The sequence below is a fragment of the Tachypleus tridentatus genome, chromosome 13 (assembly GCF_004210375.1).
Source record: "Tachypleus tridentatus isolate NWPU-2018 chromosome 13, ASM421037v1, whole genome shotgun sequence".
Taxonomy (NCBI): Eukaryota; Metazoa; Arthropoda; class Merostomata; order Xiphosura; family Limulidae; genus Tachypleus; species Tachypleus tridentatus.
Genome location: NC_134837.1, coordinates 148,716,451 through 148,740,619, shown reverse-complemented (window position 1 = coordinate 148,740,619; position 24,169 = coordinate 148,716,451). Strand labels below are relative to the sequence as shown.

General features: G+C 32.8%; 2 protein-coding genes across 11 annotated transcripts in view; one reads left to right on the top strand and one right to left on the bottom strand.

Moving 5' to 3' along the window:
- The window catches only part of LOC143238817 (uncharacterized), a 110,805-nt gene that overhangs the window by 32,659 nt on the left and 53,977 nt on the right, over positions 1–24,169 (top strand). The window lies entirely within an intron of this gene.
- Positions 20,768–24,169, bottom strand: part of LOC143238816 (uncharacterized) — a 102,295-nt gene continuing 98,893 nt past the window's right edge. For all 3 annotated transcript variants that reach the window (XR_013020778.1, XR_013020780.1, XR_013020781.1), the window contains one exon: positions 20,768–22,194. The gene's annotated coding sequence lies outside the window, so the exon portion shown is untranslated. The remainder of the gene's footprint in view (positions 22,195–24,169) is intronic.

The following is a 24,169-nucleotide window of genomic DNA, read 5'->3' as shown; positions in this document are numbered from 1 at the left end:
TCGATCACGTCGAATGTTTTCTTTCCCCTTAACAACCGTTTCATCTGTGGAATATGTCAACGGTCGCCCAGAACGTGGGTCATCTTTGACCGATTCTCGGCAATCTTAGAAGCGTTTTATCCACTGATAAACGACAGCCTTACTTAAGCAGTCATCACCAAAGGCAGTTTTTAACTTTCAAGGATTTCTGTTCCTCCTTTATCATTTTTCCCACAAAACGTGATGAAAACACACTGCTCTTCTTTTCTGTCCACTTTTATTACAAGAGATACATCTGTCTTTGAACACGTTTTTGGCAACATGGGTATAAGGTCTGGAGAAATGGCTTGTTCGTGGGGTGGATCACTATTTGTACTTTGTACACACCTCAATTAAGCTCACTGCCCCTGTAACAGAAGACGTCTTAGAACTTTTTGTTCAGACTTCGTATATATATATAGGTCGTAACCTTTGCTATTTTCGAGATGTGTAGTGTTTTCGACATTTAAATTCTTTAAATTTATTATTTTTCTTTTATTTCTTCTTCTCTTAACACTGAGTTTTTCGCTGGTACAGGGGTAAGTCTACGAATTTAAAACGCTAAAATCAGGGGATCAATTCCTCTCAGTGGACTCAGCAGAAGCACGTTGTGGGTTTGTTATAAGAAAACAGATATACTTAACACTGAAACATCACTTCTCGTATTTATAAGCCAGTGTAATTTTTTTTGCAGATTATGATGTTGTGTTTTTAAGTATAACTCTTGTCAACACAGAGTAGAATTTCTCAATCTCAGTGTAATTATGATTCTACTTGGCCCGGCATGGCCAGGTGGGTTAAGGCACTCCTCTCGTAGTCTGAGGATCGCGGGTTCGTGGGGGCATTATAATGTGACGGTCAATCCCACTATTCGTTGGTAAAATAGTAGCCCAAGAGTTGGCGGTGAGTGGTGATGACTAGCTGACTTTTCTCTAGTCTTACACTACTAAATTAGGGACGGCTAGCGCAGATAACCCTCGAGTAGCTTTGCGCGAAATTCAAACACAAACAAACAAAACGATTCCACTTCTCTTGGAATTCACTAAAATGCGTATGAAATATCATATTTACAAAAACAAATGATAGTTTTACACCTGATGGAGTTAAATTTTATTGTGTAAAACTTTATTTTAATCCGAAGTTTGGTAATAAATTATTCCCGAGGGGAAGTACGAATTCTATTAACCAGCTTTGCGGTTTTTGAAGCATGCGAATGTGCTATTCATGCGAAAGAGTAAATAAATGGACTAACACCGTGTTAAATTAAGCAGAACAATGCTCCAAGTATCAATAGTAAGTGTTTTTCTTATAGAACTTTTCCATATAATAAGACTAAAATAAATTATTAATATACACCTTATAATAAAAAAATTAGTTTTTAAGGTCATTCTCGATAAATTTTGCATTGTCAAAGTAAATCCTATTCATGTTATCACAAGAAAACAACGGCTGGAGAAATATTTGATGAATTACTTTTTATTTTACGCAAGTAAATGAGAAAGTTAAACTCGTCCACAAACTTGCCAGAATGTACGCAATTCTATAACAGCTGATATATATTTTTACAAATATGTTATATATATATATATATATTTGTAAAAATAAAGTGGTCTCACGCAATACTGCACTGGCAAATTATTGTTGTATTGCATGTATTAATGTACAATTCTTCAGTCAGTTTAAGATTACCATTTACACTCATTAATTATCGACGTTGATTATCTGTTAGCCTTTGATTCTCATACTGAAAATAATACAGACTTATTCCTTTGTTTCTTTCTCATTACATTGGGCGAAAAGGTTTCATGATACAAAGATTACGGATCATGATAAGGCAGTGTGTCATATATATATATATGTCAACGGCAATTTAGTGTTTCTTTTTGTTTTATCCCGGAGTTTAAAACTTAGTGATTGCTAGAACACTTTATATAAATAACATAGTTAAAAAAAAACCAAAGGGTGTTAAGTTCTACGATTTAGTTGAGCCATAAAAAATGAAAAAAACCACCTGAAATTAATATATAATTATGCAGTAAATGTATTCAGTAGGTAATGAATATGTCGCTAGTTACAACACGTGGAACATGAGTTCCTCAAATTTATAAAGTGATCAAGGTTAGCATTTTACTGAATGAACTTGTCAAAAAGAATCGTATTTGAAAATAAAAGGCTTTCAGTAAAAAAAAAAAAATCTGCTCTGCTGATACTAATGAAGTCTGTGGATCTGGAAGGCATTCCTCTTATTATTCGGCGGACAACCTTACAATGACCTTGTCCAATTTCTCAGCAGATACGACCACAAGACTTCTGGAACCGCAGAGCTCATACGGTCCAAGATTGTTTAAAAATAATTTAGATTAATACTTCTTCCTGGATAATCCATGATCTCTATAATTAGGCCCCGCATGGCCTAATCTGAGGGTCTCAGGTTCGAGTCCTTGTCACACCAAACATGCTCACCTAGGGATGTAATAATGTGACGGTCAATCTCACTATTCGTTGATAAAAGAGAAGCTCAAGAGTGGGCAGTGGGTGGTGATGACTAGCTGCCTTTCCTCTAGTCTTATGCTGTTATATTAGGGACGTCTAGCGCAGATAGCCTTCGTGTAGCTCTGCCCGAAATTCCAGAACGAGCAAACCTCTATACTTTCTTATCCAAGGCAGCTTTTCATAGTGCTGGTAATGTCATTACCCTACATTACAACATTGCATCCGTGAATGGTCGTATAACCCGCTTCAATACTTCATCGACTAGTAAATCAGTCTCTTAAAAAACAATAATGGATGCCTATTTAAACCAATATAACTTTATCTCACTTCTGATCTACCATCGCAACATTCATATTCAGTGATATTACAACAAGCATACACTGCATGTCTGGCTATATTTAAACAAGAATCATTCATTCTTTAGTATGGAAAGAAATCTTTAGGTAAACCAGGTGCGCTTTATTAAATGCTGACGATACATCTTTTTTAACTTAACCTGAGATCATGAATTATGTTATAACGGTTTGTCACAGGCAATCACGACATTTGATGTTCTAAAGCTCATATTAAGTTTATAGACAATGAAATTCCAAATGTTAGTGGCCATGCTGTGCAGAAAGTGGCACTACATGACGTAGTTCATATTTCAAGATATTTTCCAGGCTGTCTAATGTACTGAACAGTTATCGTATAATGTATTTATAATATTTCCTTTACGATTATTGACATATTAAATATAAGTTATTGCTTGTATTTGTTTTTGATCAATTTTCGACACACGAATAACTCTGGCAGTTTGATTTTTCTCTAAAACTCTCTATTTGAAACCAACCAGCAGAAAACATTTTCACGGAATTATAACAAGATCAATAAATCACAAAAACAATAAATCAGCAAGTGGTTAGGTTTGAGGTGAGGGCGCTGTATTTTTACAGCAAGTAACACCTATAAAATACACCAAAACGGAAAACGTGTGACATATAAATAACCATTCGATTTTGGTTTATTTGTCTGTTGAATTTCTCGTGAAGCTACTTGAAAACATTCTGCGCTATCTTTAATCTTTAAGTGATGGAATAGAGGGAGGTCAGCTAGTAAATACCACTCACCGCCGACTCTTAAGATAATCTTTTTACCAACAAAACCTGGAACTAATAGTCACATTATAACACTCTAGTATTGAAAAGATGTGTTCAGTAACAACATTCGAACCCGAGGATCGATATTTAGAATATTAATTTCCGGACCGTATTACATACATTTGTCTCTTTAATTTTTGTGAAAGTTCTGTGTAGATAATCTCTAATGATATGTACACATACTGTAGAAATTCCTGTAATCTCTGTCATTATAAATGCTCAGACATCACTAATAAAAAATTGTACTTAGAGATAACCATTTAAATCATTAAGAAATTTAATTGGAAATAACCATTCATTACATTTTCCTATTAATAGTGGAACCACCGGAATGAACATAGAAAATTGCTCATGTAAAACAAATTCGTCCGCGTGAAAACATGTTCAAATGTTAATGCGTAACTGAAGTTAGTTTTAATTAATTAATAGCTTTCCAACTCATTTGCCTTCGAAATACGCAAAAAAACGCGAAAACATTTATTAGCAAATTAAACAAGTTAATAGTAAGTATGTTGTTTAAATACAAAAACTTTGGATACTACAAAAGTTTCACAGAATAACCTTTCTAGGAGAATACCTTGACACTGAGAATCTGCTACTACTGCAATTCATAAAATATAATCTCGTATTTACGTACGATGAGAGGAAAAATATTTTGGAAAATATCATATAAAACATAAAATTTTAAATAACTTTTAATTTCAAAATTAATGTCACCAAGACCATTTTAACGATATGTTTTACTCCTGAATAAATAAGCAGGTTTTTAATCATATTTTAATTAAATATACTCCATCAGCTGAGCGAATTTCGATTATTTGTGCATTTACGAAAAAAATAAATTTTTAGTTGTATTATCGATACAGTTTATATACCTAAATATTGAGAAGACCGTGTTTACATGATACTTTTCTTCCTGTTTTGTTTTTTTATTATTATGACGTAATGATAATCAAACCCTTTTCTCTTGTGGCTTTTTGAAAATATCGTGATCTGAAAATGTTGTTTCAAAACACTGAACTGTTTAGATATTTGGTATTTGCTGCACTTGAAGAATGGAAAATACGTTTGTAGTGAAAATGAGACAAATGTGAATATCGTCAGTGAACGTAGTGGTAATCCATCAGACTTGGACTTACATCTGAGGGCCTCCCCGGAGGTTTAGAGATAGATTCACAGACTTACAACGCTAAAATCTGGGGTTGTTCGATTTTCACGATGGAGAAAGTGCTGTTATTATGTAAATTTGGCCTAAAATAATAAAACAACAACAACAATCGTTAGCTTACTGCCTTTAACATTCTCAACCTTAGCAGTGATTTATGTGACAAATGGGTTAAATGACCTCAACATTCAGCAAAACCATCCCATTTTTAAAATTGCTCACCGGACGAAAGAAAACAGTTAGCTACGCCCAGCCAAAAAGAGATTATTCTTAATCAAATAGCGAGATTGGATTTTATAATTATAATTCGTCTCCAACTGAAAGTAGGAAAACGTGTTCAGAAGCATATCGTTAGTCGAATCTTGGACTTCCCGTCCGTAGCCCGACTCACAAATAATTGTGCCACGCCAGGCCTGTTATAATTACAGAGAATAAGGTTATATATATATATATATATATATACATATATTTAGATTCTAATAGTGTATATTAACTCATATGGTAAAGGAAGCATTCGCGTCGTTTTATTTCATTACAAGAATAAATCATGCCGTGACTTCAATTTAATTTGTTACAGATTATTGTATCTCAGTCTAAGATATGTGTAAAAACGTATGACTTTGCTCACCTTCCATTAGCCCTCGCCATTTCTACAAGGCTTTATTGCACCTTCAAAGTTTCAGGAACCTTTCAGACTTTATACAGATATCCAAACCAATGTTTCTATATACACACCGTATATCAATTCCTTATTCCACAGGGAATAATTTCAAATCAATTAATGTCCTTTTCTCTATACCTGTAATTTCAACTTACAGATATGGAGTATATTACTACATGACGTGTAGGTCCTGACATTTTGTTTAGCTTACAATATATGATAACATATCCAAGATTAGGTGCAGATGTTACAATCACATTTTCCATCCTGTTTTACTGTTCTCGATATGATAACGCCCATCTGAGTCTATTTTCGCTCATTATATGCTCGATTCATGCGTATCAGTAGAAGAAAACATTAGATGTACATATAGCCAAGATTATTTTTTAAGAAATATTTTTGACGATCATTACATATTTTACTGTCTTACAATATTCAAAACGTCGATTCTTTTTAAACAAGTAACCCAAACTTTCACTGAGGTGACATATTTTATTATATCCAAGTACTTGATCACATATCGTGATATAAAATTTACTATGAAAGCGATTTTTTTTTTGATGAAAGGGGTAAGATATTTTTCTTCCATTGTGTAGGTTGTGTTATTTCTTCGGTACACCAGAAATAACTGTTGTAATAATGTATATAGCTTTGCTTTTATCTCAAGTTGAAAAGCATATTTATTTTTTTACTTATACATTACTATCTTTCTTAGAGATATACTCTTCAATATTCAGACTCTTTAGAAATTTCTCAGTGAATATCATAATTTCCAAAAGAAGATATGTACAAATACTTTAAAATACGCCCACCCCGTATTATAAATGTAACAAAGAAAGAAAATCAACCTAAAGATAAACTAATTTTCAAGTCTGAAATATTTAATGAATATGTTTATATCAATTCTGTCTATCTTACCGTACGTGCAAGGACTGATTTCCGATAAAGATAACTATTAACCAATTTACTAAATCAACATCTTTGTTATGGCTGTGATATTAAAAATCAAAACAATAAAAATCTCATCTTTATTTATATTATCATTGCTGTTCTCCGGAAAATTTCATTGTTAAGATCATGAACTTGTCTTAGTTTAAGATTTTTGTAAGAAAGGAAAATTTACACCTCTAATTTTCTTTTGGTATTACTAACAAAATTAAACTTCTTAAAGCATTTATATAGAGAGCATAGAAATTAGCTTTTAAGGTTAATTTATTGATTTTAATTTTACATCTAGTAACCCACATTTGATGTTATTATTTGAATATCTAAAAAAATAACACGTAAAAAAATACCCATAATACACACATGATTATATCATCAAAGTGAGTACCTAGGCTTTGCATGACAGTTTTGTATTTTCAGACTAAGCAGAAAGCTGCATTTCGTTAAGAAAATGTAAAAATGAAATTTCAAAAATAAAAAGCAAATTGGTTGATTATGTAGAAATGATTCAGATATTACATTCTAAATCCTTGAAACAAGTATGTACCATAATAAATGTTGAAGAAATATTCTGTAATTGGTAGATTAGACTAATACAAATGATTGCAAATTGAAATACCATGTGAAATTGAAGTATATAATTGACTAGTTTTTGTTGTTTATTTTAAGTTTCATAATTTAATTAATTCCTATCCGCACTTAGTGATGATTACGAAACACAAGATGTAATAGTCAAGTATAAAAATGCAGTAAACAGTACGTTGCTTTTAGGAATATTATAAAATAACATACAAGTGCGCTTTAGAACGCGTTACAATATTAATATGAACAGATATATTAAGTCTGAGAACAAAGTAAATATACTTCCATAGCATTAATCGTTCGTTATAAACTTAAGATACATATATTTTGCAAAACTGATTCTTATATGTTTTACAAATAATTTTTGAGCATGAAAACAATATTTCATGGTTGCTATTAGTTTTCAAGTGGGAGTATATAAGTGTAGTTCTATATACTTTATCTTTTTATTTAATGATATGTTGTAAAATAAATTATATTATACGCTATCATTTTATTTATAATGTTTGAAATTAAACACAAAACTATACAATGTACTACCTGTGCTCTGTCCACCGTGCGCATTGTGAGTTCGCAGACATTCAACTGTGCCACGTCTTGTGTATATTGAAAGTTACTAGCATATTGAAACCCCCTATGTCTGAACAACAAGCGTGAGAACTTATAATATTAAAAATCGGGATTTGTTACCTGTGGTAGCTAAATTACAGATTGACCTTTATGTAGTATTGCACTTAAAAACAAACATATATGCTGTTTAAACATTTGGGTTCCTTTACACCAGTTAGTGTTTCATATTATCTTTACAGATTTAAATCGTCATTAAATGTGTTAAAAGATGACGGGTGCATTACATTAAAATAGTGTTATTAATTTTGCGAAAAATTTCCGTTACTGTCTTTTTTTTTCTTTTAGAAAAGCCACATCGGTATATCTGCTGCATACACCGAGGAATAGAACCTCTGATTTTAGGGTTGTAAATCCATAGAATTACCGCTGTATCACCCGGGGACATTTCCGTTACTTATTTTCACTCTGGTAGTGAGAAAGTACACAATAATTGACACAATAATTATTTTTAATTATCATTTATTTTCTGACTTTTGTTATACGATCTACATTTACCTTTATTCAGAAGGTATTTACCTGGAAATATCAATTAATTACCTTTATTTTCATAACTGTCCATTCACAAGTTCAAACTTATTGCTAGGCCACCATGACAGGAGGCCATGATGCATAACTATAGGTTTAAATTAAATCTCCCTAAAAAAGGGTGCATCGTATAATAATTTAAGTTCATAATTTTACTAATTTGGCTTTATACAACAATTTACATCATGAATAAAACTCTTATTATGTAAAAACTCTTTTGTTATTTGACTTTATAACTTGACATAATATACTCTTCAAAAAAAGAAACGCAAAAGGCAAAATATGAGACAAATTGTTAACAAGTTTATTCCGGGTAGTTCTGTATGACATGTGTGAAACTTTGCACATTCACTGCTGAACATCCAAAGTCTGCTAAGGCGAAGTCCACGCTCACTAGGTGAAGTTTAACGTCACTCAACGTCAATAACGAGTATGCCCCCCGTGAGCATCAATAACTGCTTGGTATCTCCTGCCCATGGAAGCGATGAGATGATGAATCAATCCTGTGGAATGGCTGTCCACTCAGCCTGCAAAGCTGCTGCAAGCTGAGGTAAAGTCTGCGGTTGAGGTTGTCGCCGTCGCAGACGTCGGTCCAACTCGTCCCAAAGATGTTCGATGGGGTTTAAATCTGATGATCTGGAGGGCCAGGGAAGAACGTTGATGTTGTGGTGTCTCAAGAAGACAGTGGTGAGTCGGGCTGTGTGAGGACGGGCGTTGTCATGTTGAAAAACGTCGTTGACGTTCACCATGATGGGTTGCACATGGGGTCTAAGAATCTCGTCTACGTATCGTTGAGTCGTAAGATTCCCTCGAATGTGCAAAAGGTCTGTTCTGGTATTGTAGGCGATGGCAGCCAACATCATAACGCTGCCACCACCAAATCTGTCAACATCCTGCACACAGTTTGCTGCAAAACGTTCACCTCGGCGACGGTAAACACGGGTCCTTCCATCCTGCCTACGAAGCATAAAACGTGATTCATTGCTGAACCAAACATGCCTCCATCGTCGATGAGGCCATACCCGATGTGCCCGAGTCCACTGCAGCAGTGCTTGATGATGTTGCTGGGTGAGGATGACGCCTCTGACTGGGCGTCGAAGTCGGATTCCTGCATCTCGTAGACGGTTGCGTACGGTCTGATCGGAAATCCTACGCAGCCCTGGTATGGTTGAGGCAGTAGACTTCGCAGTGGTGGTCCTATCCCGAAGGTGACGTAACCGGATGTTGCGATCTTGTGCGGGCGTGGTCACACGAGGTCTGCCAGATCGTGGACGGTCACGAGTTGATCCATGTTGTTGGTGACGATTCCATAGCCTTGTGATGGTGCTTGGGTGAACATTCACAGCTCTGGCAACATCTGATCGAGATTCGTTTGCTTTCAAGCGACCAATGGCGTTGTTGTCTTGTGCTTCAGACAGTCTTGGCGTAACTGTATTGCGTGTCGATGGCTTAACACTGAGCTATGGAAACCGAGAACCCGTCACTTTTATAGGGATTTTGCACATGTTGCACTTGCAGAACATGCAAATCTCTCAAACAAATTTATTGGACACGCATGCGTTTTGGCGAAAAATCCGATGTTTTCCTCCGTTTTCAAAGTGCACAACTTTTATTGTCATTTTCGTCTGACAATCAATGCCTTAACACGTGTAACATCACATACTCTGAGCTTGTAACGTTATTACATATATTTCTCTTTAAAATAACAAAAATATCCCTTTTGCGTTTCTTGTTTTGAAGAGTATATTTTACATATGATACTTTTATCTCATGTTTTACGAAGGTGGACACTATAATTCCAGATATGATCAATGTTTTTGTTAAAACTGTTATTTAACGACCATCCATAAGATGTTAGAAAATATATTCTGACAGTACTTCCACGTACTACTAACTTGTAGAATTATGTTAAAATCATTATTTTATGTATTTTAACATCTGTACGAAAAAAAATCTCTGTCTTGCTACTTGTCCGTCCATTTTTTTTATAGCCACTTATCACTGGTAAACACATCTCCAAATAAACAGAAATTTTGTGAAAGTATGGAACACATAACTTCTTTCAAAGTTCTCTGTATACTTAATGTTTCACTTTTACAAAGCATACATATTATAACCAATGGTCGCCTTACAACTAAATATACGTCTCAACGTAATAATACTTGCCATGTATAGTTTTTCAAGTAGATTATCAATTACCTGAAATAAAACCTAAGTGGTAAATATTCCTTTTTTTTTTTTTTAGAAAATATGCATAAACATTTTATACAGCTTAAAACTGATGGGTTATTTTTAATATATGTTAGGTTAGGCAAAAACTGGTAAAATATCACACATACATAGTTTTATTATGATTACAGAATAAACTTTGCAGGTAAAACAAGCTCTATTTTTACTACACATTTACTCTGACAATGATTTTATATCACAAACAAATTTATATATTATTATACTTTACATAACATTACTGAAAGTTAACTGAACATTCACAATATTTGATGGTTCAATATGAAATTATTTTGTCTACCTCTACATTATTACTTTTTGGTTTTGATTTAGAACTCATATATTTGTTTTTCTAAATATAACACAGAATTATATACATGATTTAACGCCTTGAAAGTGTAATAATTTAGACACGTACAGAAATATCGGTATCGTCTGTCTTACAATTTGGACAATTTTTATATGAGGGTCAAAGTCTTCTGACAACATAATAATCATCGATATTTACAAATACCACAACTGAAATAAGGTGACTAGTAAAGAATGAGTCACTTCTACAATTGTTTTGTAATCATCAACATCTTCTGACAGTAAACTGGTGTATGTATTGTCACAACAGTGTTATTTCTGCTTGATAAAATGAAAAGTTAGGGACTCGGTATTTAACGACATCTTCGAGGTGCTCATCTTGTGTAAAAATATCAAGCAAATATCGATATATTCATTTTTTAAAATTATATTTATGTTACTGAAAATCTTTAATCACTTGATTGAGTAAGGTGCTGTTCTTTCAGGAGAGAAAATATAATTAACCAATAAATTAGTACTGAAAATATTTAAACACTTCATTAATATTTAAATATAAGTTTTAATTAACATACTGTCATTTTAAGACTATTTAAATGGTAAGGAAATGTAACTTGTTCCATGCAAATCATCATTTCATGATAGATTAATTATAAATGATTTAATTAACTAATGAATTAGTGTTAATAGTCCTTTTTCAGGATTTGTTTTATTTATAATTGAAGTAATTACTAAGAAATTAAAGTCAAGCATCCTTTTAGGATGAATTAATTAATTGTTGAATTCATGACTTAAACTTATTAGTTACATTGATGGTAAGACATGTATGGTACGAAATACACACATTCTCTGCGTTTTGAATAGTCTAGTAAGACGTTAGGATACCACCCGCTGGTACAGCGGTAAGTCTACGGATTTACAACGCTAAAATCAGGGTTCGATTCCCCCTCGATGGGCTCAGAGTTAGCCCCATGTAGCTTTGCTATAAGACAACACATACACACAATACATTAGGATTGTTAAAATGGAAAATTATTAAAATAATGTAATTAACTGACGTTTTCAAGTACATACGTTCTTAATAAACATGAATATAAATCTTATTGCAAAACTGAAAAAATGAGTAAATAATTATTGTATTAAGAATTTTAAATTAGATTTATTTTACTGAAAATCTTTATCATTTGATTGAGGAAGATGTAGTCATTTAACAACAGCAAATTTTAATGATAATAATCTTTTTGTGACAAAATAATTATAAGTTACTTAATTAATTAATGAATAAATGTAAGCATCCTTTTTCAGGTCTTGATTCAATTATTATTGAATTAATTATCTAATAAATTAGTGTTAAGCATCGTTTTTATGATGATGTAATAACAAATAATTAAAGTAATTATTGAATTAATGATTGTAAAGATGATGAGATGTGTATGGTATGAGTACTTGCACCTAGAAACATGTTCTCTTCTTTGTGGTACTATTACATAATCGTCCATTATTGTCACCTGTGATGACGCCCTAGCAATTTATCTCTAACGATGCATCATCTGGTGGCAACGTTTGTAACTATGATTTCATCGTCTTCGATGCCGCTCCCAGTCCAGAGCATGTAAGCGCCCTCTAGAATATAAACTAGGATATAACCACTACCAATTTTGGCACTTTTAATATTATAATCACTGCTCTGAATATTATGAACAAAGCTTTAAATATTGGATTGACACACATAATTTTTCTTATTTTATCTTGCTTTGTAGTCATTTTATTGTTTGCTTCCATTCTTTGCTATAAACTTGAGATTAAGATGAAATAAGATTTTTTTTTATTTAAGACGTAAAGGTATGTAAATAACAACAATTAACATTTTTAGGCTCTTGAAGCTACGAATGGGACAATATTTATATATATTACAATCCATAATTTTATATGAAAGAGAATAATTTTATTTTTTGTACTTTAGCACAGAACTCTGCTTTGCTCTCTGCATATATAGAATCCAACTTTTTAGCGTTATAACAACCTCGGCTTACAGTTAAAATAGCGACTTCTGTAAGTTATAATACGTAAACCAAAGGTATTTTTAGTCACAGTATCTTTGTTATTTTAAACTACACACTGTTTTTGAATTTGAAAACTACAATAAAAACGATATTTTCTGAATGTTGTATTCACACGTTATACATTTTCAAAAGATCAAATACATCTGAACTTTTTTCCTGTGAAGTTAGCATTTCAAGAATTTTTTTTGACCTTTCGGTATCAGGAAGATTATTCGTCAGTTTTTGAAATCATGTTAAAAGTAAAAAGGTTCACATTTTTATGTTCAGCATTTCTCTAGTTAAAACACTAACCACAACACTTCTCAATGTAAAAACATATTTTTCACTATTGAGTATTTTATGTAACTGGTAAGAAAATTCATAAACGTATTGAAGGTTTTAAATCGTATTTTTGGTTATCAGCTACCTAATGATGTTGTTTCTATATTTTAATCTTTATTATTGGTTAAAATAAGGATTAAATAAAAAACTTCAAACGTATTTTAGTTATTTATAATCCTATAATCATCAACACATTTATAAAAAAGATGTGTTTTGGTATGAACTTGTTGTTTGAACATGTAGTTGCTTCAAAATATTAAGTTTTAAAACTAAACGTTTTACTTTTTCGGAAAAATAGAACATAAAAAGATGTTTTGAAGTATTGAAATACCAATTCTTCTTTTTCCGATAAAAATGAATTAGATAAAACACGAACAGAATGCGAATACATAGATTATGAAACATAACACGTTGCAAGCATTATATGCAGTGAAACTGGAGTTTTGAAACGTACGTTTTTAGTAACTAAAGACTATGCTAACATTTACAAAAACTACCTTGGAGTATATTAAATCATACCTGGGTGTTCCATAAAACGCACTTCTTTTAACTATAATTTAAAACTATAACAATTTCTGCAAAATTTCTTTTTCTTCTGCTAGAATTAAGTTATCTTAACGACATCAAAAGATCCATTTGTTTTCCACCTTGATTAATAGTTTGCTTAAAGAGTCAGCCAAATCTGACTTTTATTATGCTATTATTATTATGCTAAGCTTTAAATGAATCTCGTGTTTTCCCTTATCGTACTGGTGATTTGATACCTTAAAATCTAATGTGGAAAACCTTTTAGCCATGCTACATTGAGTGTTAGACAAAAACCTGATAGTCGTCTCAGAAATTATTACTTTCGTAAATACCTACTTTTGCCTTTGCCCTTGATAAAGATAGGTAGGTTCATCTTACCAAATTGCTGGTCTATATTTGTTTTTTCTTAACGTAATTCCATAGCAATTTCATGTATTTATTATGTGTACTTAATATATGCTTTATATTACATTATTATCTAGGAAATATAACCTAATCAAGGCATGATACTCTATACCATACAGAATTGTTATGGACTAGCTAGAGAGTATATAAGTAAGAGCTATTTAAGTGGAATAACTGATATTAATTACATAGAAACATATAAACATTTATGTATTAGCTTTTAGTGTTGTTTTTATTAATACGATGGACGTCTGTATAAGTGTTGAATGAATAGTACTTTTTGAAGCATATTATTTAGTAGTACTGTGTAGTTATTACGAATACACTTCGTAAAATATTGTAGAAGGTAATGTAGAAGGTTTAACATGTACAAGTACAAGAACAAATGACTTTCACTCGATTTTTAAATAGTTTAAATGAAACTTAGTTTATTTAAGCGATGAAATAAAAAATTGATTGACTGATTGTAATTAAGCACACAGCTACGTAATGGGCTATCTGTGCCCTGCCCACCACGGGTATCGAAATACGATTTCTAGCGATGTGAGTCTGTACCCAAAAATTACTAAAGATGCAACATAAACGTAGAATATATACACAAAATAATATTCAGTTACATTAAAAGATCCTTTAAATTATAATTAAAATAATTATGAAACTTGTCCCGTAAACTTGTATATTTCGGACACAGTTTTTTCACGCAATTAAAATATTTACAAAAATATGTTCTATGCGTATTTATACCGAAAATGCCTAAAATAAAAACATTTCCCAAAGTGAGTCAGAGGTAAGCTTATAAAAGTATGAAACCCAAATCTGGAGCTATAATAAGAATATTTATCTATCTTACGAATAAAAAACGTAAAAGAATATTGAAATCAGTCGTTTGTTTGTTTGTTTTTGAATTTTGCACAAAGCTATACGAGGGCTATTTGCGCTAGCCGTCCCTAATTTAGCAGTGTAAGACTAGAGAGAAGGCAGCTAGTCATGATCAACCACCATAAACTCTTGGGCTACTCTTTTACCAGCGAATAGTGGGATTGACCATCACATTATAACGCCCCCACGGCTGGGAGGGCTATCATGTTTGGTGCGACCGGGATTCGAACCCGCGACTCTCGGATTACGAGTCGAACTGCTTAACACGCTTGGCCATGCCGGGCCGTTAGTGGGATTGAGTGTCTATTAGTGGACATAAAAGTAAAAGATTTTAGCTAAATTTTGTTACAGATATTCTTTGAAAAGGTTATAGCCAATGGGCTACTCTTTTACTAAAGAATAGTGGGATTTACCATCACATTACAACGCCTCTACGGCTGAAAGGACGAGCATGTTTAGTGCGATGGGGATTCGAACACGCGCCCCTCAGATTACGAGTCGAACGCTTTAACCCACCTGACCATATGGGCTCTAAGACGACGCCACTGAAGTGAAAACTCTTTCCAATGCTACATTACATCGCAAGTCTATTGAGAACATTGTTTTGGGAGAATTATAAAAATATCAATCTGATATAGTAATATCATCAGAACCAACCTGATATGTGTGTTGAATATCAACATTGCTCTAGAACCTATTTTCAGACAAAATATATAATATTATCCTAAAAACATATACCGAGCTGACATAAGACTGTTCCAATATTATGAAACCAAAATCGTGATTGTTTAATCATGACAACGTTCAACTTTCAGGGCAGTTTGAGTTTGTTTGATGAAGAAGCGAAGAATATTAAAAACAAATCAATCAATGAATTGACTATTCCTCTATTTCAGTCCTATAAAATGTAAAGAAAATCTTTATACGAAAAAAAGAAATTAATATAATTAAACATGTTTTCGTGTTTGAATTTCCAATTAGTGTTTTTCTCAAACACATATTTGGCCCGGCAAGGTCAGGTGGTTAGGGCGCTCGGCTCGTAATCTGAGGGTCGGTGGTTCGAGTCCACGTCTTACCAAACATGCTCGTCCTTTCAGCTGAACGGGCGTTATAACTTTCGGTCAGTTCAACTATTCGTTGGTAAAAGAATAGCCAAAAAGTTGACGGATGGTGGTGATCACTAGCTGCTTTCTTTTTAGCCTTAAAGTGCTAAATTAGGGATGGCTAGTACAGACAGCAATCGTGTAGCTTTGAGCATAATTCAAAACAAACGGAAACGTGTAAATCTGTGACCAAATAAACATAGATTACACTGATGAAACATTGTGTTAAATTTAAATTTTGTCTGAGGAAGTTAAATAGCAAAATGAAATTTATATTTCAATAAACCTCCAAAATTATTTAAAAACAATTACTTAATAAATTTCAAGGAGAAAATGTTTCTTATTTAATGCATACAATGTTAATTTCATTTTAAAGAGTTTGATAATGTGCACTTGAATGCCAAGTTTTTTTAAAAATAAGTATTTAAATTACGCTGAATTCTGATATAATTAATATATGGTTAGGGAACTTAAAGACTATAAAGTTGATTATGTAACTTTACAGGTGTGATTACTCTTTAAAAAAGAATGATACTGAATCTTAACAATTCGTGTACATGTATCGGTGTAATTTCAATAGACTAAAGAGAACACATAGAAAACTAAGAACTCTAGAGTTTTCTTAGAAGTTTATTTGTTCATCATATTTTTCTGTTCCTATTTAGCATAAAGTTACAAAATGGATTTTCAGTAGGGTCATCATGAGCCTCGAAACCCTTTTTTTTGGGAAGAAGAATATAAGCCTTCAGACTTACTGGGGTGTTTTTCTTTTCTCTTCAAATGTAAAAACACGATAAGATATATTAAAAGAGTTTAAAGGATACTCAAAAATAATATCAAAAGTTAAAGCTTTTCTCGCATACAGGTTTACTTGTCCTGGTCATAATGACTAGTTATGCAATCAAAACGTGTATTTTATTCATACAATCATCATAGTCCCCCGCTAGAACAGCGGTAAGTCTTCGGTTTTACAACTCTTCAAATCAGAGGTTTGACTCCCCTCGGTGGACACAGCAAATATTCCATTGTTGCTTTGCTATAAGAAAACACACACACACTATCATCATAAATATCGATAGCATTTCTCCTTTAGTCAAATCTGTGTTACGTATTATAATTAATTTCGAATGAGCCTCCGATTTATTATGTTACGTATTAAGATTTCAAATCATCGGAAATGTTAATTGTCGGAGTTAATTGAATGTCAATAACAATCAAATTTATAATATTTGCCAACAAGATTCATATACACAATTTTCTTTTTTAACACAAATGTATTTTAATATAAAAATACAATTCATTATAACGGTTATTACAAATAGTTAATACAAATAACTTATGTACAAAGATTTTACGAAGTCACAAACAATATTCATTTTTATATATGCAAAAAACGGCTCGTTTGGGTTGAGAAAATATTTTACATAGAAGAGCGAACAACGTTTCTTCGGTCATCGTCAGGTTCACAAAGAAAGAGGTAACTGACCGGAAGCTGACCACATGTTTGAAAGGGGTTGTGTAACTGAGTGTCGGAATGTAGAGGGCAGTGTTAGATGTTTGAATATATAATTTTATTTATTTTATTATTTTAATATAGGTATAAAGGCGTTCCTTTATATTGGTTTATTTTGGGTTTAAGTTGTTGTATAAGTAAGGCTTCTTTAATTTTGCGTTTGTTTATGTTTGTTTCTTTATTTAGTATTTGAGTGTTTTCTATGGTTATGTTGTGTTTATTTGACTTGCAGTGTTCGAAAACGTGTGAAGGTGACTTTTTATGTTTTTTGAATCTGGTTTCCATTTTTCTACTTGTTTCTCCAATATAGAAGTCGTGGCAGTTATCACATTGTATTTTATGAATAATGTGGTGTGGTGTTTGTCAGTGTAGTTTTTACATAGTATAGACCTAAGTTTTGTGCCGGGTTTTTGAATAAATTTGGTATTAACTGGAATGTCATATTTTATTACTAGTTTTTTGCCAAATGTTGGTTATTTGTCTGCTGATGTCAGGAATATATGGTATGCAGCAGTATATGGTTTCGTGATTTTTTGATTCGTGAGATATATTTACTTTTGTTGGTTGATTTTGCTTTCTGTCTAGGTGTGTGCGTATAATGTTTTCCACGGTTTGTGGAGGAAACGTATTGATGTTGATGAAGTATTGTTTTATTTTATCTAATTCATCGTTAATTTTATCTGGTGAACATAGTTTTATGGCTGTGTTTATTTGGTTTCTTAGTATGTTGAGTTTTTGTTTTGTTTCATGTGCTGAGTCCCAAGGAATGTATAGTCCAGTATGGATGATTTTTCGGTGGATTTCTGTTTTGAAATGTGTGTCGGTTCTTGTAATTTTGAGGTTAAGAAATGATATTTGATTGCTTTCTTCCTGTTCACATGTGAAGTTAATGTTGGGATGTATAGAGTTAATGTGATTGAAAAAAATTAAGTATGTGTTCTGTAAATAAACAAACGCAAAATTAAAGAAGCCTTACTTATACAACAACTTTAACCCAAAATAAACCAATACAAAGGAACACATTTATACTTATATTAAAAATAATAAAATAAATAATATAAAATTATATATTCAAACATCTAACACCGCCCTCTACATTCCAACACTCAGTTACACAACCCCTTCCAAACATGTGGTCAGCTTCCGGTCAGTTACCTCTTTCTTTGTGAACCTGACAATGACCAAAGAAGGTCAAAACGTTGTTCGCTCTTCTATGTAAAATATTTTCTCAACCCAAAGGAGCCGTTTTTGCATATATATTTCTCTACAAGTGGATTTTCTAGACATCACTGATTAATATTCATTTTTCTATCTAATCTGGAACTTTATATTTTATCGACAGTCCAGGTCCACTAGACACAAATTACTTTTATGTTGATACGAAAATATACTTCTCTTGACAGGAATGCTAGCTAGCTCTATTATAATTTGACCTAGCGTGATTTACAAGCTTACGTTTCACAGAGAAAGACATATATCTAATGTCCTGATAGAAATACTAGGGTTCGAAGTTAATTCTCTGAAGTTGAATGGTTCATAAGGTTCGAAATGTATAAACGTTGCTGGTCAAATTCTGCAGTTTTCCATTTAATAAGCGTTAATCACAATTATATTACAACTTCTGAAGCTTATGGTATGCTAATTGTAGCTTATCAACAATATGTAGCTGTCTCTTGGCAAGCAGTTATATCAATCACGTGAGATTCTCGAACGTTCAACAATGTTCGAAGACACGCTAGTGTTTTCGTAAGCCATATATTGTTGATTCTTGCTCTCGAAAATCTTCTACAAATTTAGAGAATAAGCAGGACTTGCGCAATACAAATCTAATTACATACGTCAAATGCATCAAACTGAAACAAATATAGGTATTATAATAAATGTATAGCAGTAAATCCGTTACATCCGTTGCTGTGTTTTTCTTCTTTCTACAAATTTTTTATCTATTTATATTTTCATTATTCACATTGAATTCGACTTGTCAAATTAATGTTGTATTTTTACAACATATACGAAAGTTTCTTTTTTTGTTTGTGTGCTTGTTTTTGAATTTCGCGCACAGCTACACGAGGGCTATCTGCGTTAGCCGTCCCTAATTTAGCAGCGTAAGACAACAGGGAAGGCAGCTAGTAATCATCACCTACCGTCAACTCCTGGGCTACTCTTTTATCAACGAATAGTGGGACTGACCGTCTCATTATAACGCTCCCGTGGCTGAAATAGCGAGCATGTTTGGTGTAACGGGGATTCGAACCCGCGACCCTCAGATTACGAATTGAGTGCACTAACCACCTGGCCATGTCTGGCCTTATACGAAAGTCTTATTAGAGCTACTGCCACGTTATCGGATATATATAATTAAGTTTCCGATTAATGTACTTTCTTTAATAAAATGCATTGTTTATCATATTGAAAATTACATTTTTTGCCCTCAAGAGCCACTGCAGTTTTAGCATACTGTATAAGTTACATTAATTTCACCATTATGTAACACTGAAATAAAACTAATTTGAGCCTGGGAAGGTGGGGTACAAATTATTGGCAAGGTTTGTAATTAAATAATTATAAAGGAACCATATAATATAAGTCAAACACACATGCATGTTTCTGAAAGATGTTTTTATTCAGAAAAACTCACTATAATTACATGATAACGAATAGGCTACTCAGAAGTACAAACTAAAATGAAAGAAGACCTTTAGAATGTATCACTGTGTATGATTTTCTTTATAGTAAACTCGTAGTTCTGAAAAATGTATTTTTGTTCGTAAATATTTGAAGGCAAGAAGCGTTTTATTCATTTAGTCCCTTTGAAAATATTAGATGGGTCTTGTTTTATTCAGTAAGCCTTGTTTGTACAAGAATCCCTTGCTTGATCATTACCTAAGTTTAATAACACGTCTTAACTTCATTGCTCCCAGGGGAGAATTAACTTTGAATTCGAAATGCTGCAGATAACATAAGATTCCAATGTATTTTTTCTTAGTAGAAATTTTTATTTTCAGTATAATTCCATCCATTAGTTTTATTACGTTCAATGTAAGTAAGAAAAGGAAAGACAAACTTAATTTGATCAAATAAGAAATGAAGCAAGATACAATATAATTTATCTTAATTCCATATATCTTGCTACATCAAATCCACTGCTGTTGATGCAGATCATTACCGACTTTCATATCGATTCCCCGAAACCCGATGTTTTAAATTAAAGAGATATGCGTTTGCACTATCAATATTGAATAAATCACACGATACCAGTATAACCTAAGAAAATATAATGATTTTAATATCATTCAGAAAGAGATTGCATTTAAGATATTTTTGAGAATCTCATTGACCAAATCATTAACCTTACAATATAGCAAAATTATATTCGTTAGTGATTGAGGGTAGAAATCTTTTGTTTGAGAAAATATGAGCATACAGAGAATAAAATGTGGGGAAAAAAATGTTTCGTAATCACATAGCTAGAGACTTTTAAAAAGATTATTTTGTTGATTTTTGAGAATTGTGAAAGAATTATAGCTCTACATTAACAGCTGCCACATTGATAATGTCTTATGTATTAACATAGCCACTAATAAGAAGCGTTTTATGTATTTATAAATAAACATTTGGATTATAACAAATTCTCCTTAAAGTGGACAGATTTTGCAAATGTAATCTTCTCATGACAGATAGTAGTACGAATCTGTGTTGCATTACGAGGCCTATGCTGAGATTTCTGCTTCATTCTCTCAAGTCTTCACTGGCGTAGCGGTATATTTGCGGACTTCTATTGCCAGAAATCGGGTTTCAATACCTGTGGTGGGCAGAGGACATATAGTCCTTTGTGTAACTTTGTGCTTAATAACGCATCACAACAATTTTATTTTAATAGACAGATGTGCGTAGATATTTATTAACAATTATGTAAGTCATTAATAGATTTCTCCCAAAGTTTTTCGTTTTCCTCTTTTTATATGTTTCTTCAAGTTCTCCAGTAACGAGGTTTATAGCGTAATTTTTGAGTTCACCTGAAACAAAAACCTTAATGGAATGTATAATGTTTGGATAATTGTTGATATAATGTTTGTTTTTCCTTATTAAACATGAATCCTTTTAGTTTCTGTTTTGCAGCTTGTCTTTTTTTGAAAATAAGTACTTCGAACGAATTAGTTAAAATATTGTGACTAGCGTTTTGTTTGAAGTTAAAATTGAGTCTGTAGGTTATTGTACTCAGATACGCAATGTCAAAATTTTCTATCAGTTTTTTTTTCTATGCAACAACATGAATATGTTCACATTTTGATTTATTGATTGTTTTACTCATCTTTATATATTAATAGTTTTCAATAAGAGAAAGAGAATATTCGATTTCATAGTTTGTATGTGTGAGTATTCCCTACACGTTTGAGAAGACATACTTATATATGATCAACAGCTTCGTATAGAGTGTTGCTGTAGGAGTATTCCAATATTAAGGTGTTGGATTGTATATCCAAAGGTTCACGGCTTGCGTCCCTTTTCCATAAAATTATAGTCCACATTTTAGGGGCGTTTGTTCATTATAATAGTATCAGTCAAATTCCACCATTCGATCAGAGTATTCAAAAAGTTGGAAGTAGGTACTGTTGACCAGCTGATTCACTTTAATCTGTGAACTCGAAATTAGGAATGGCTAGCGTTCTTTGTATAGTTTTGCAAGAGTATCTGAAACAAATGAAGAAATTAAAAGATTTAGCGTTTGACTGAAAATTTATAGTACGTTTTTCACTGAACACAATAGAGAGAGAGTAACAGACTGAATACATGCGTAGTTCCTATAATCACTGTGTGACTCAACATTCAAATAACATTGATACTTGTGTAAAGAAGCACATTATGTTGACATAATAATAGGTAGGCAAATAAAGATTTATAAGCACAAAAAAATTTTTATAAGTGGTGGAACATACTATGTTTAGAAGAAGATAGACCAATGTTCGATCGAACAATATGGTATATTCAACCATTAACATAAGTTTTTATGCTTTTAAATCAACATTTGCCTATCTATTATTTAAATAGCAACAACTGTTAATAGGGTGAATACCTGATTGGTTTTACACGTAAAATAGATACTGAGAATAGTTGACTAGTTAATCATATATGTATAAACAGATATTACTGATTTGACTTTTAACTGATTATGCAGACAGCAAAAACTTTTATTACATATAAGTAGTGGTGATGCAATTTCGAATGTGGCTATAACTTATAACAGAGCGTGTAATTAACTAACAATACATGTAGTAATGGTATTGGAATTAATTTTAAACTAAATTTTGGTAAAGTGACGTGAAAGAAAGATCAAGGTAAAATTTCTGAAGGACAGGACAGGACAAGACAAAACTAATGATCGTGTGTTTCCTCATTAAAATTTGCTTGTTTTTTTTTAATTTCGCTGAAAGCTACACGATAGCTATCTGCGCTATCCCTCTTTGATTTAGCAGAATAAGACTAGAGAGAAGGCAACTAGTTATCACCACCCACCACTTTACCAACAAATAATGGGGGCTAGGGATGGCCAGGTGGTTAAGACACTCGACATGCAATCCGAGGGTCGCGGGTTCGAATCCCCGTCGCACCAAACATCTGTGCTCTTTCAGCCGTAGGGGCGTTATAATGTGACGGTCAATCTCACTATTCGTTAATGAAAAAGTAGCCCAAGAGTTAACGGTGGGTGGTGATGACTAGCTGCCTTCCCTCTAGTCTTACAGTGGTAAATTAGGGACAACTAACGCAAATATTTCTCTGTAGCTTTGCGCGAATTTGAAAATAAACCGAACCAGTTTGATGAAGCAGATTTTAACTAAAAAGAAACTTTGCTATATTTTCTTCTAGGGATTACTAAAAATCTAGGAATCAGCGTTTTAGGTATTAAAATCGTTAAAACTATGCCAATTCGTAAATAATTCATTATCCTTTTTGAGATATAATTGTTAAGTAATAAAGTTACGGTTCAAATGTAGAAGGGCCCGGCATGGCCAAGCGTGGTAAGGCGTTCGACTCGTAATCCGAGGGTCGCGGGTTCGAATCCCGGTCGCACCAAACATGCTCGCTCTCCCAGCCGTGGAGGCGTTATAATGTGACGGTCAATCCCATTATTCGTTGATAAAAGAGTAGCCCAAGTGTTGGCGGTGGGTGGTGATGACTAGCTGCCTTCCCTCTAGTCTTACACTACTAAATTAGGGACGGCTAGCACAGATAGCCCTCGAGTAGCTTTGTGCGAAATTCAAAAACAAAGAAACAAACAGTCAAAACTGAAATAAAACAAACTTTAAAATGTGACTGGCTCACGGAAAAAAATGTGAATAAAATATCATTTCTAACAGATATCAACACATTTTCTTAACATTTATACATACCATGACGAAGTCTGTGCAACCTCTACCAACTATATGGTTATGCTATTCTCGAAAATTGAACTGTGCAAATTGTGAACTGTATTAGGTCATGACGCAATGGATAGTTTTACTATCAGAAGAAATCAAGGTCTGGCATTGCCAGATGGGTGAAGGTGTTCGATTCGTAATCTGAGGGTCGCGGGTTCGAATCCCCCTCACACCAAACATGCTCGCCCTTTCAGACGTGGGGACGTTATAATGTGACGGTCAATCCCACTATTCGTTGGTAAAAGAGTATC